Source organism: Hordeum vulgare, chromosome 7H, assembly GCF_904849725.1.
Source record: "Hordeum vulgare subsp. vulgare chromosome 7H, MorexV3_pseudomolecules_assembly, whole genome shotgun sequence".
Taxonomy (NCBI): Eukaryota; Viridiplantae; Streptophyta; class Magnoliopsida; order Poales; family Poaceae; genus Hordeum; species Hordeum vulgare.
Window position 1 is genome coordinate 597932396 of NC_058524.1, and position 14688 is coordinate 597947083.

The following is a 14688-nucleotide window of genomic DNA, read 5'->3' on the forward strand; positions in this document are numbered from 1 at the left end:
TCGACGCCGGCATGCTCGGGGGAGCCTTGAACTTTGTAGATGTCATCATATGCGATGGCTTTCATTTATATTCTTTTTTTATTTGATTTGTACTCATATTGGCAATACATGTACGCATGCTTAAATGGCTTCATCTAGTTTCCTCAATTGATTAACCAATACATAGACTTTGATTTAATTTTTGTTTATTTTATATGAGAAAATTATCTTAGTGGTTGATCAGCCTGCTAGATGAGCCTTCAAACATCATGATATGAGGCATAAAATCACGCACGTATGCTATGCATGCGAAACACTTTAGTACTAACATATATGATACTTTTCTTTTGTGAGTAGATGATCATATCTATGTTCTCCCAATATATGCAAACTGTATGTGGGATGCATGGCCTAATTTAAATCTTATGCGAAGATAATCTAGATGCAACTTTTTTCGAGCATACACATATATAAAGCGGAAAAAGATTAATTTGTTCCGGTGGCATATGGGAATGCATTATAATATTTCCAATGCAATCAGATTCAGATTATGACTCTCGTCATCTTTTAGTCTTTATCATATGTATGTACATCCATTTGAAGGGACGATATAATTTATTCTAGCCGGGTAGGTGTATACCAATTAGCTAGAATTATCTAGGTACAACATGTTCACTTTTCTTTGCATGCGCATACTAAATTCGCCAATATCTAGTTATTTGCAGATGATGCAGCCTAACACAATTTGGGGCCGATGCATTTTGTTTTAAATAATACATCTATCTAGTCTATTTTAGGAACATGTGATGAGTATCACTCATAATTTGGCGATGTTACGTCTATATATTATATAGACATTCTATGGTTTATTTTCTTGGTACAACATGCACGCAGGTGACAACATGAGGTATGCAAGCATGAGTAGTGCATCTGATGAGCACTTGTTAATTTGCGCTTTTATACGAAACTATAGTAGCTTTCGTATGCAACCTACATAGACTATAGTTTGATTATCATTTTGTTGTGGATTTTCCCCCAAGACTTACCTTTGCCGTCATTTGTTCAGAACAAAGTCTTCATGCTATCTAAGGGATAGAAGACCTTGATTTGTGTCAATATGACCAAGACAGAGGTAATTTTCATGCAATTTATACTCATGTGTTATATGACCATGGCAAGAATAAGATATCAAATTTGTGAGAATACTTCTTGAAGTGTGTGAATATGTTCATGCCAAGAGTAAAATGTCAAAATTGTGGACGATGGAGGCTACTTGGCATGTGTCAATATGACCAAGCCAAGAGCACAGATCATGCTACTTGAAGAAAAAGTTCTTGAGCTGTGTCAATATGACCAAATCAACAACCATGATATGGAGGAAAACTACTTGGCTCATGTCAATATGACCAAGGCAAGAGCAAAGATTAGGCAACATGGAGATAAATTCATGATTTGTGTCAACATGACCAAATCAAGAATCATCATATGGGGAAAGGCTACTTGGCTCATGTCAATATGACCAAACCAAGAGCAAAAATTGGACAACATGAAGATGAGTTCATGAACTGTGTCAATATGACCAGATTACAAACCATCACATGAGAATATGACCAAACAGCGAGCAAAAGTTTAGCCAACATACAGAAGATCACCAACAAAAGAGCCAAGGAATTAGGAGGGAACCATGAGTTTCACCTTCTTGCTGAACTCCTTCGAGTCTCTTTTTCCTTACGTATGTGTGTGTGAAATATATACCGCAATGATGGAATGAAACAGCGGCCGGACAAACGGCGGATCATCCGCCCCTGTACATCAAGGTAGGACAGTATTTATAGGGGCGGACAGCGACGGAGTGCTTGTGGGATCGTGGGAGCGGCCCTTCTTTTCTATAATTTGTTTATTTTTTAATCACTAGTTTTTAAAGGGGCAATGCGTCCAACCAAGCGGTACACGTCTTCTTGGCGTCCGCCTCTCTATCCAATCCCGATCCATTTTTGAGCTGGATTTGCGTCGACGCGAACACAAGACAGACGCGCGCGTGCGCCTTCTCCTCCCCTGGACCCGCTGGTCGGTGGCAGCCTCCACCATTTCCCTCCATTTCCTCCAAAAACCCTCCCGCCCTCGCGCGCTCCCGCCCCGCCCCCGCCATGGACGACGACCTCGACGCCGCCGCCGGCCTCACCTCCCTTGCCTCGTCCGGCATGACGACCGCCCAATCCGGCAAAGGCAAGCGCAAGACCGCCGCCTTGCCCAAGCCGAAGAAGACGCCGACGTTCGAACAGCGTGCAAGGGAGTCGGCCAAGAGGAAGGGCCGTAGGCACGTGGCGGATGCGAGAGATGAAGCCATCGCGGCGGCCGTCGTCGCCGCCGCCACGCAGCAGGAGGTGACCAACGCCCGCGTCACGGTAGCAACGAGGGAGGCGCTCTATATGCTAGGGTTAAACCCTAACCAGCACGACATCGTCAATGCCGTTGTGGCCGCGGCCAGCACCGGCTCATTCAGGTTCCCTCAGATGGTGCTGCCCGACTCACCCCGCGAGTCGCCTTGCACCCTGATGTGAGCATCCCGCCTCTCCCAGGATACATCTACGTCTACGTCTACCCGCAGGCCTCCCGCCTCTCCCGGGAGTGCTCGCCGGAGGTGAGCATGGTGGTGCCTTCCACGCCCGCGCCCGCGCCCATCTACCTCAACGCTACACCGGTGGCCGATGGCTTGTCATCCGGAGGCGCAAGGAAACGCGCGCGGCAGATGCGAGCCGACGTGTTGCCGGCCGCACGCAACCTATTTGAATGCCGGCCGCCGGCGACGAGGACTACATGTAGAACTTGATCTTTGAGGGTGGTGCGCCGACCGCTCGCTACGATCCCGACGAGACACAAATTCAGGACGGACGAGGGGTGTTCACGCTGTCCACTGTTGATCAAGATCAGACGACCTTCATGCATGATCAGGTCGGCATGGACCTGGACGGCTTCCCACTCAACCACGAGTTTCCAGAGGACTACGGGCAAGAGGAAGAGGACGAGTGCGACATCAAAGGGGAGCCTTTGTCCGAGGACGATCTCGCCAACCAAGCCGCCTGGGCGAAGCAGCCGAAGCGCAAGACCAAGCGGACCAAGGCATACACATCGGCCAAGGACAAGCTTCTTTGCGAGTGCTGGAGAAACATTAGGCAAGACCCCAAGATGGGTGTCGAACAAAAGCATTCAACTTTTTGGATTCGTGTCCGCCATGAGTTCCATGAGCGCAAGAAGTTCCGTCGTACCAAATAGTAAGCACGCGTGGGTGGGTGTCCATTTCGAAGCGATGGAGGGTGATCCAACAAGAGTGCAACAAGTTTTGTGCCACTCTTGAGAGCGTCAAGGCCCGCCTCGTGAGCGACATCGGCATGCAAGACATGGTATGCTCGCAAACCGCCCTCTTTTGTGTCATCAAGTTTATGCTTGCTTGTTCATTTGCATACCATTTGCCAATATGCTTGCATGAAATACATTTGTAGGCATTTCAAGCTTTGGAGGCATTCAAGGTCGAACACAATGACAAGTGCTTCAACCTCGCCCATTGTGTTAGGGTCATCAAAGACGTGGAGAAGTTCAAGGCGCAATATGCCGCCCTCAAGTCGCGTGGGGGAAAGCAAGCCGTGGAGGAGGTTGGGGACGGCGAGAACGCACAACCACGGGGGAAGAGCAACTCCAAGAAGGAGGACAAGCGGGATGCGGCGTCGAATGCCCTAATCTCAAGCGTGGAGGGCATGACGAGCAAGAAGGACTCAAGGAAGGAGGAGCGCCGGCGTTACAAACAAGAGAAAATGAACGCCTTCATGGAGATCCAAAGAAGGAGGCTTGAGATGGACCCGGAGAAGCAAACCAAGATGCTTGAAATGGAGGCGGAGAAACAAGCCAAGATGCCAGAGATCGAGGCCACCAACTCCAAGACCAAGGCGAAAGAAGTGGCTCTCGCGAGCATGATGACCGGGTGGAGATCATGAAAGTGGATCTCAACACCGTGTCGCCAAGGAAGAGGTCGTGGTTCGAGAAGATGCAGGCCAACATGCTCAAGTTCGATGAGGAGTGATCTATGGCCGTGGGCCTTTTTTTGTATGCCGGTCGGTGTGCTGTAATGACCACGAGGCTGCGATGACGTGGTCGAACTCAAGTCGCACCTCTTTTTGTATGCTGGCATGTGTGCCGGCCGCTCGCGACTGCGCCAGGATGAACTGTGTGGTGATTGTATGCCGGCATGAGACATGGTCGCTCATATGATCTATGGCCGCGGGCCTATTTTAACAATCATGTGCGGACATGAAATAGATCGACGCGTTGGGTACACTGTCGGCTTAAATCTAAAACAAGGCGGATGCCGGATGGGCGGCCGATCCGAACAGATAATAGACGGACAAAATCCGTTTGGATCGACACTTTAGAGTTGCTCTTAATTACTAGTTGACCGAGGTTTGAACCGACCACATGCTTGTCAATATAGCCGATGGGCTTTGTGTGTTATTTTTTTATTAATTAACTTATGGGTCTTGGCACAACCGTTTGCATGCATAGGCAGCCTACAACCATCCATTGTAGCCATATTTTTTAATGGGCTAAGTCTGATTAGCTACTAATGACTCATTAAGGCTTATGATGAGGGTGTGCGCTTTAATTATTTTTTCGGCGATCTAAAGTCTAATTTCATACTCCCTTCGTCACGGTTTAAAAGACACAGTTAAACTTACGTGCGTTTTCAAAATAGACAAGGTTTAAGACGCGAAAGCAATTACTCCTATTAATTAATACTAGTAATACTCATACATGCGCCCTTTCAATTTGCTGTTCATCCATTAATACTAGTATTTTCTCAATTGATTAGACGCATTAGCATCTACGTCTGCTACATCTCACAACTAATCAGTGACTACCTTGGTCCTAGAGATTTTTCAAGCGTGCCTTCTAAACCGTGACGGAGGAAGCTAGTATATTATATGAGAGATAAATACATAGACCAAATGTTTCCTAACTGAATAAATATGTGTTGATACCTTATTATGAGGGTCATTTATTTATTTTTATATACCGCATGTATATTTTGATAGCGCAATACATATTTTATGCATCGAATCAATATTTCTCATCCATGATGGAACAAGGCCATCATTTTCCATATAGTTGATATTTCAGAAATATTATGACTTTATGTCAGTATTCGACACCCGCGTAGGTGTGGCGGCGTGCATGGATGAAGGTTATGTGTAATTTTAATTAGGACACACATTTCATGGACATAATTTATTCATTTTATTCATTTTGGAAATTTTGACTCTTTTATTAGTTTACTTCTTCTGCCTCCTATTTTATATCGAGCGGTGAAAATCCACCATAGTCAGGTATATTTCATCATGTTCACCATCTGAAGTAATTTATTCATTTTATTTGCACTGCATTTTCTCCGGCCAAAGTCGGTGTCGACAAATGGCCCTCGAGGTCTGAATGCAAATATATATATTTTTTCTTAATATTCGGATTCAGAGCTCGAAAATATGCGTGTATATGTATTTTTTACAAGGGTATTTTTAATTTGGAATATCATAGGAGGCGTATGCTTTTTTAAAATATGTATATCCAGACGCATACATGGTGTGCGTTTTGAAAGTTTGTTAGGGTCGCTTATAAGAGGATAAGGCGTCGATATGGGAATGTCGTTATCAGATAGCCGCCATATAAGTACGGTCCAACAGGAGCGCATGCATATTTCTCTACCTTTCTTTGCATCGTAACCTAACAAGGTCGTTTTCTCCTGCATGTAACTTGGCCACCTCTAGCCAGATCAGGTCTCCCGGCTAGCAAGTACGCATCGCTGCTCCACTCGATTTTTCCTGATTCCTCTTAATCTAATGATGATCGTTTTGACCTATTCTTTTTGCATAGAAGGAGACAAATTTCAGTTGGATCCGCTCAGTTGTTCAGTAGAAGTAGATGTATCTTTGGGCTGAAGGTCTATGACATTGTAATTATCCTATCTCTTATAATTAAGTATCCTTCTGCACCGCTGTTCACGATGTTTAACATGTTTAATCACTTTGCATCAAACTTTAGCTCTATAAGAGTTTCCGTTTCATGGTAGACGTGCCGGCAAGCTTCTATACGAATTTGGTGCCCATATATATGTGTACAAGATTCCCACTAGCCAACATTTTTTAAATTTAAGATATTGACATATATTTGACATAAATCTCTCTCATGGTTGGCGTGCTGGAGAGCTATCGTGCTCTGTCCATCGTACAACTATCTCTCTCTAATAATAAAGCAAATAGGGTTTCTGGTCGTCCGTCATGACATTTTTGCAAAAAGACCCTTCTCTTTTCTGTTAATAAACCCGTGGTCCTTTTTAGAGTGAAAAAGATAAAAAGGAGCCCAGCTCTCCTCTGTCTGCCTCGCCTCCCGATCCCAGCCGCCAGAAGGCGCCCCACCCCGTGCGACGCTCGATCTGGTGCAGCGCCGGCCGTCGGCCGCGCCCGACCCAGCCATCGTTCGTCGCCAGCACCTGTGGATCCGGCTACCCCATACTAACCTAAACCCTGAACCCCTTCGATCCCCGATACTACCCCACCCCAACCATCGCTCGCTAAATTTTCTGTGACCGTTTGCTCGGATTTGCAGGTCGGACGAGCTCGTTGCCCACATTGCGCAGTTGCCGCCGGCTGCGGAGATTGTTCGCACCATGGATGAGATCTCCAACACCGTAACTTGCTCTCCTAGCATTTGGTTTACTCCGAGTGGTTTGATACGCAGTAGCTGATGCGTCTTGTGTTGATTTGGTTAGGTTTGCTCAGTCATTGATTCGACGGAGCTGTGCAGGAACACACACCCAGATAGGTGAGTATAGATGACGGTGGCTTGCTTGTCGTGTAATTTTGATGCTCTGCAGCAAAGTGCTTTTGGTTTTTACTGAATATAGATATGTATGTGAACTAGGGAGTTTGCGGAGGAAGCAGATAAGGCATCGATGAGAATTTACGAGCATCTTCAAGTAAGGTCGATAGCATAAATGACATCCGTGGAAAGGGAGAGACCAGAGTGAAATGACCAAACAAGAACTGTAACATTTCATTTTCTGTGATTTTCTGCAGTACCTGAACACAAATACTACTTTATACAATGCGATAGTAAAAGCTGAGAGTGAAGGTGCCCTGCTCTCAGAGGAATCTCGGAAGGCAGCAAATAACTTGCATGCCGACTTTGAGAAAGGAGGGATTCATCTTCCTAAAGGTTGCCATACTCACAGTTATATTCAGTTGCTTTTTGTCAGTTTTGAATTTTAACTAGAAAGATAATGCTTTACCATTGCAGATAAACTCGAGCGTGTTAATCAGCTGAACCTTGCAATTGCGCATCTGGGTAGAAAGTAGGTACATGCATTGTACACTGGCCATTGCTAAGCTCAGTACTATTTCCACTGTTGAACTATCGATCTTGACTTCGCATTCCATGTTGTAGTTGCACATCTCCTACTTGACTATCAGCAAGTGATTTCACTGTTTAGTGGCATTACTTGTTGGTAAGCATATTTAATGTTGGGTTCCCACTAACCATGCTTATGTTTTTCTTATATATTTCTTGTAGCTTGTTTGTTAAGTTCGTGGACTGATTAAAACCTAATATTTGGATGTTGTAATTATTTTCTTAAAATGCTTACCTGGATATCCATGTGCCAGAACCATGACTTGGTTTCGATATCTTACGGGTTTCAAATCTAGCCTACCCCAACTTGTTTGGGACTGAAAGGCTTTGTTGTTGTTGTTGCTTACTTAGATATTCCTAATACAAGCGCTTCAGCGGCATCGTAGCATTAAATATGAGGGTTAAATTGCATACTTGGTTTGTTATCATCGGTTTATTGGATGAAACCCCATGATGGTTTCATTTCCTTTTTCAGCAATGTTGAAAATGAGAAATAGACTGTTGGTTCTAAGTATCTTTGCTTCATTGCACAACCATTCTGCTTTCACCTATTCATAATTAATCTTTATCAGCAATACTACTACTCTAAATAGCTACAGAACATGATAACTTTACAGTTATTTTTGTCAGTTTAACTACATTTCTCCCTTGGGTGCTTCTAGCATTCATGTTGTTCCCCTCTCCAGTATATTCATGTTATACCTTTTTTTACCGAGTTGAATCTTTGCACTGCATTTAGCTTGTTGATTCAATTTGGAAAATTACCTGTAACTGTTGTGCTCTTTCTTGTTACTGTGTCAGGTTCAATGAAAATGTTATGAACAAACCAGGTTTTGTGGATATATATCCAGCTTCGCGTATTCCAAGGAATATACAATATAATTTCAAACCTATTAGTCGTTTTAAACCTAGGGGTGTTGAAGAACAAAGCAATGCAATGAACACTACAAGGCAAAAGGGTGTAAGGATAGTTACCGACTCAGGATCTGTATCATGAGCACTGAGATGGGTTAAAGATGAGGAAGTATGTTCCTTTTGTTCACGAAAGATCTAATCGCTCATTCGCAGGACCAGACAGACGCAACACCCGGTCTCCGCCTACCCCAATCCACTTCAGTCGTCGCCCCCAACCCACCATGAGGATGCAGAACTCAGGCAGTGCTGGTCCGGGCCTTCGGGTCTTCGTTGATCTTGGCCAAACACTGGACCGCTGGATCGAGAGGCTTCCATTCCAGTAGAAGAGGCAGGTTGTCAAGAAATCTTTTATAAAGGAAAGATGGGTCCCAGGGAGGGACATGGACGCTGCTGGATTTGAGGTTGTCTTGGGTATTTAAATGAGATCAGCTGGATTCCAGGAGATATTAAAGGAATGATGAATTTCAGGAATAAAATGAATTATACGTCGCATCCTCGGTAGAGATCGGAAAAACAAAAGCAGCATATCACCATTCAATCGATTTGGTGTATTCATCTACGTGCTTGTGTGTTCCAGCTGGCTGCGTAGATCAATCAGCATGTGCATGTTCAAAAACCAAACCGAGCCAAAGGCACTGTAAAGCCCAGAAACTATTGGTCATGTTCTGAACTCTTGTAATGTTGATTGGCATAATGCAGGGAAAGAGATTAGAGGACGGATGAAGGGATGGTGACGGTGTTCTAGATATATAATGTACAGATTTCAAGGGAGAGATGGTAAGATACCTTGACGTTGCTACCTCTCTGTGTGCTTAATTATGAAGTAAATCAATTTGTTAGTTTATCAAAGTTGCTACATGGCATTGTTCTTTTGGGTCTACATGGCATTGTTCTTTTGACGTCTGATTTCTCCTACTCAGCAGAAAGTAACCACAAATTTCTAATTCTTTGCTGAAAGTAACCTCAACTTGCTTGACTACCATAATTGACAGTTGTTTAAACCTTGTGTGAACAAGACACAAAAGCACACAATTGCGTGATTAAGTTAAAAAAAATTGGTAGATTTTGTTTGAATTTCCTTGACGAATAAAATTGACTATAAGGTAATACCAATTTCTTAGTTAACAAAGGTCAGAGGCAAACCATCCGCAACATGCCAAATATGTGGATTGATTTCATGTTTATTCCCTTTTTGCCAACTTGACATACAACAGCTTTGCAAATCCTTTCTGGTAGCTTCAATCGAATAGTTCTTGATTTTTCAGCAATTCATCCCATCCAGCAGTTTGATAGATTTTTTGTAGACTAGAAACAATCTTATGATATTTAGTTGTCATTCAGAAAAACAATCATGTACCAAACTGAAAATAATTGGATGTTGATGTAATGTCGAAGTTCACCATCCAATCCAAGCATCTTAAAAGATAATCCTTACTATTGAAAGGAATACAATAAAACTATTATAAATTTTTAGAGGAATTAAACCGTTTGGCACACGAAAAAAATAATTAATCAGTTAGAATCTAACCCAATATAACTGAGCCAGCTATTATTTTGAAATGCAGTGGTGCTGAAATAGAGAGGGGCACATTCATGAAGTCTTATGACATGCTTGTGAGGGATGTGTGATATTGTTTTTCTCCCGTTGCAACGCACGGGCAAGTTTTGCTAGTATAGATAAATACTATATGAGATTTCCGCTCATCGTATCTGTCTCTCATTTGGCGATCCGGCAAGTCTTCTTGACTTGGTCCATCGCACAAATGTGGAGATTATAAGATATTAAAGGTGCCATTATGTAACCAATTTGTTTTTTTAGCCATGGACGTCGGGCAAATTTCTATATGAACTTGGACCATCTCAAACTTAAGTTGTACGAGCGGGCGTAATTTTCTAAACAACTTACCTTACTCGCTCCTTTATATTTTTAGGAAGAATTGAGTTATTTCTGGTTAGCTGAGAACGAGGCCCCTGAAAATTCAGGTGATACATTTAAATCCTTTTTTTAGTATTTAACTTTCAAAGTCAATTTGTCTCATGGGAGTGATTTTCTCTTCATGTATGTATATGTTGATGGCGCATGGTCAACCTCTGATATCCTCTTATCAATTAAAGCTATCCAAACTAGTGGGGACAGGGCCTATAGTCCCGGCCCGTAAAGGGCTTTAGTCCCGGTTCACCAACCGGGACTAAATGGGCGGGACTAAAGGCCTAACCTTTAGTCCCGGCCCTGTCCTTTCACTGCTTCAGCCCGAGCACGCTTAACTTTCTGGTTCTATCGCTCCTAGTTGCCAAGTGTGCACTTGTTGTTTTCCTGACAATAGTAAGCTATCAATACTAAGAAACTTGGGTCTTGATGTCATGTCACATGATTTAATTTTTTGAATTACAAACAATTATTAAAACAAACTTAATAAGTAACAATAATAGTGAATTTCAATGAAAACAACCTAATATTTTTAAATAAAATTATTTTTCTTTTTTTTGAAAAAACTTCTTTTTAAAATAACTTTTTTTCCATTTGGAATTTTGAGCATGTGAGAAAACTTCACCGGGCAAGCCTGGGTGAAATCGAGTACCAATTTTTTCTAGTTTTTTTGATATATTATTTTTTTTGGATGTCGTATACAAAAGTTATGGCCGTTTATTTATTTTTCCTTTTTTTGTAAAAACGGTCAAAATTCATATCTCAAAATTTCTATACCGACTAGACACTAAAACCTAACAACATCTCAAAGGATTTTATTTTTTGAAGATTTTATCATTTTTGTTTAGATTTTGAAGATTTTATCATTTTTGTTTATTTTCTACAAAACTCAAAGTATCAAGGTTTCAGACGAAAACCCATCTGCTACAATGGCATTTTTTTAAAATTAATTGAACTGTAGATTTTTTGTGCATTAAATATGCACCATACTACAACATGTTAAAATCTATAGAAAGAACTAACTAAAAATAATAAAAAACAACAATTAAATGACTAAAACAACTATATAAGCAAAACAATATTTCTTTAATTAAAATCCTAATTTAAATTATTCTAAAAATAACCAAATAAATCTTACTGTGACAACAATCTAACACATGAGTGGGAGCAAAAAGAATTAAATTAAAACTATTTGTAAACTCAAGTTATTCAAAAACTGGGTTTGAAGCAAATTTAAACAAATTCAAATTTAAACCATTCAAATTTAAAAACTAATGGCACAAACAGAAACTAGACAAAATTTTGAATCTAATGCAAAAAGAATCAATCAAAAACATCAAATATCCTAAAAGATATAAGCAATTTAAAACAGAAACTACAAACAAGAATTTAAAAATAGAAAAAAATAATCTGAACACCTTTAGTCCCGGTTCGTGTCACGAACCGGGACTAAAGGTCTACCCTTTAGTCTCGGTTCAAGACACGACCCGGGACTAAAGCCTCCAAACCCTTTAGTCCCGGTTCGAGACACGAACCGGGACTAAAGGTCCAAGGCACGAACCGGGACTAAATCCTCCAAACCCTTTAGTCCGGTTCGAGACACGAACCGGGACTAAAGGTCCCATTTGAACCGGGACTAATGCCCAACCGGCGCCTTTGCCGCTCGAACCGGGACTAATACTAACATTAGTCCCGGTTCGTAAATGAACCGGGACTAATCTGTTTTTCGAGCTGGAACGAAAGCCCTTATTTGCCGCGGCAGCTGTGTGAGCCAACCACTCATGAATTAGCTAACCCTATACTTCAATTCAACATTACCATAAGGAACCTTGGATTCTTCCACCCGTGGGTGGCACTCTGAGCATTCGTTTCAGGCATTATGTTACCATCCAATATTACCAATGCCTAGAACTAATCTAGACATCACCTTAGGGACTAAGATAGTATCCCAAAAATTAGACTGGAAGTATCATGAAATCCAATATGTCAAACATTCGAAGGGCTATACTCAATGGAAGCTGAGATTCTGGAGCACCATTATTTTAATCTGTAAGGGGGTGAAGAGAATACGGATTATATTCGCGGCACCATTTATTACTCTCTTTGCGATTATTTTGTCAGCTCTTCTTTGCTTCGATCTTTATTAGAGAGGTGGAGTCCTTAAACCAACACTTTCATGCTCTCGTGTGAAGAACGCACCATCACTTTGTTGTATATGTTGCTTATAGGCCAGCTGCATATAGTTGGGAACCCTATGAAGAATATATCCCGTCACTCACTAAGCTGAATCGCGAATTACTCTTGTTTCCAAACTTTTTATTTGAACTTTTGGATGTATGGGATGGTCTTTGTGCTGAAAGCAAACATAAGAAAAAATTAGTTACTTTTCTGACTTGGTGTGATCATTTTCACAACAAGCAGGCGGGATTTTCGCCATCCAATAGGCTTCATGAAAGTCGTATGTATGTCGCGCTTTGGCTTTGATGCTTTGTGGCGCGACAAATGCTGCGACATACATACGACTTTCATGAAGGCTGTTGGAGTGTGAAAATCCCTCCTGCTTGTTGTGAAAATGATCACACCAAGTGTGGAAAGTAACTATTTTTACCTTATGTCTGCTTTCAGCAGAAAGACTCTCCAACACATCCAAGAGTTCAAATAAAAAGTTTGGAAACATGAGTAATTTGGGATTCAGCTTAGTGAGTGACGGGATATATTCTTCATAGGGTTCCCCAACTATAGGCAGCCCGGCCATAAGAAACATATAATGCAAAGTGATGGTGCGTTCTCCACACGAGAGCATGAATGTGTTGGTTTGTGGACTCCACCTATCTAATAAAGATCGAAGCAAAGAAGGGCTGACAGAATACTCGCAAAGGGAGCAATGAATGGCGCCGCGAATATAATCCGTATTCTCTTCATCCCCTTGCCGATTAAAATAATGGTGCTCCAGAAACTCAGTTCCCCATTGAGTATAGCCCTTCGGACGTTTGACATATTGGATTTCATGATACTTCCAGCCTAATTTTTGGGATACTATCCTAGTCCCTAAGGTGAAGTCTAGATTAGTTCTAGGCATTGGTACTATTGGATGGTAACATAATGCCTTTAACGAATGCTCAGAGTGCCACCCACTGGTGGAAGAGTCCAAGGTTCCCCGTGGTAATGTGGAATTGACAAGTATAGGGTTAGCTAATTCATGAGTGGCTACCTCGCACAACTGTGGCTTGGCTAATTCAGATAGCTTTAATACACTAGTAGAAAAAGGGCCTTTGGCCTGGACCCTTTAGTCCCGGCCTGTCTCTGGGCCGGGACTAAAGGTCCGGCCACGTTGCCCCAAATCGCACGAGACTTTGGTCCTGGCCCGTAAGGAGCCTTTAGTCCCGGTTTGTGTCTCGAACCGGGACTAAAGGGTTTGGAGGATTTAGTCCCGGTTCGTGTCTTGAACCTTTAGTCCCGGTTCATGTCTCGAACTGGGACTAAAGGGTTTGGAGGATTTAGTCCCGGTTGGTGTCTTGAACCGGGACTAAAGGGTAGACCTTTAGTCCCGGTTCGTGACACGAACCGGGACTAAAGGATGTTGAGATTTTTTTTCTGTTTTTAAATTCTTGTTTGTAGTTTCTGTTTTAAATTGCTTATATCTTTTAGGATATTTGATGTTTTTGATTGATTCGTTTTGCATTAGATTCAAAATTTTATATAGTTTCTGTTTGTGCCATTAGTTTTCAAATTTGAATGGTTTAAATTTGAATTTGTTTAAATTTTCTTCAAACCCAGTTTTTGAATAACTTGAGTTTACAAATAGTTTTTAATTTAATTCTTTTTGCTCCCACTCATGTGTTAGATTGCTGTCACAGTAAGATTTATTTGGTTATTTTTAGAATAATTTAAATTAGGATTTTAATTAAAGAAATATTGTTTTGCTTATATAGTTGTTTTAGTCATTTAATTGTTGTTTTATATTATTTTTAGTTAGTTCTTTCTGTAGATTTTAACATGTTGTAGTATGGTGCATATTTAATGCAAAAAAAAATCTACAGTTCAATTAATTTAAAGAAAAATGCCTTTGTAGCAGATGGGTTTTCGTCTGAAACCTTGATACTTTGAGTTTTGTAGAAAATAAACAAAAATGATAAAATCTTCAAAAAATAAACAAAAATGATAAAATCTATAAAAAATAAAATCCTTTGAGTTGTTGTTAGGTTTTAGTTTCTAGTCGGTATAGAAATTTTGAGATATGAATTTTGACCGTTTTTGCAAAAAAGGAAAAAAAATAAACGGCCACAACTTTTGCATACGACGTCCAAAAAAAATTAATATATAACAAAAAACTAGAAAAAATTGGTACTCGATTTCACCCGGGCTTGTCCGGTGAAGTTTTCTCACATGCTCAAAATTCCAAATGGAAAAAAAGTTAT

The 14688-nt window shown here is 41.4% G+C and overlaps 1 long non-coding RNA gene across 1 annotated transcript; it reads left to right on the plus strand.

Annotated features, from left to right (window-relative positions):
- Positions 1–6571: 6571 nt before the first annotated feature.
- LOC123411314 lies at positions 6572–6978 on the plus strand. The gene is made up of 3 exons (XR_006613237.1): positions 6572–6709; positions 6791–6843; positions 6943–6978. It is a non-coding gene; the product is annotated as an uncharacterized LOC123411314 (long non-coding RNA).
- Positions 6979–14688: the final 7710 nt, after the last annotated feature.